The sequence below is a fragment of the Penaeus monodon genome, chromosome 32 (assembly GCF_015228065.2).
Source record: "Penaeus monodon isolate SGIC_2016 chromosome 32, NSTDA_Pmon_1, whole genome shotgun sequence".
NCBI lineage: Eukaryota > Metazoa > Arthropoda > Malacostraca > Decapoda > Penaeidae > Penaeus > Penaeus monodon.
Window position 1 is genome coordinate 34,070,094 of NC_051417.1, and position 240 is coordinate 34,070,333.

Below are 240 nucleotides of genomic sequence, written 5' to 3' on the forward strand. Positions count from 1 at the left end.
CCGGTAACAAAACCTTCCCAAGCTGAATGTGAAATTATGCAAGGCTGGTAAATGGGATTCATGTTTTATTCATCTCTTCGCCAAAGGAAATTGCATCGAACTGAAATAGTAATGAAAGTTTAAAATTACTGAACTAATTATCAGATTGCAGTCATTGCATTTTTTTTTTCAGATAGTTGCGTTATAAGTTTGAGTAATTGCTGTTTTAAGTTAGCACATGTATGTTGTACTGACTTGGAA

The 240-nt window shown here is 33.3% G+C and overlaps 1 protein-coding gene across 1 annotated transcript in view; it reads left to right on the forward strand.

Moving 5' to 3' along the window:
- The window catches only part of LOC119593830 (serine protease 44-like), a 97,765-nt gene that overhangs the window by 95,600 nt on the left and 1,925 nt on the right, over window positions 1-240 (forward strand).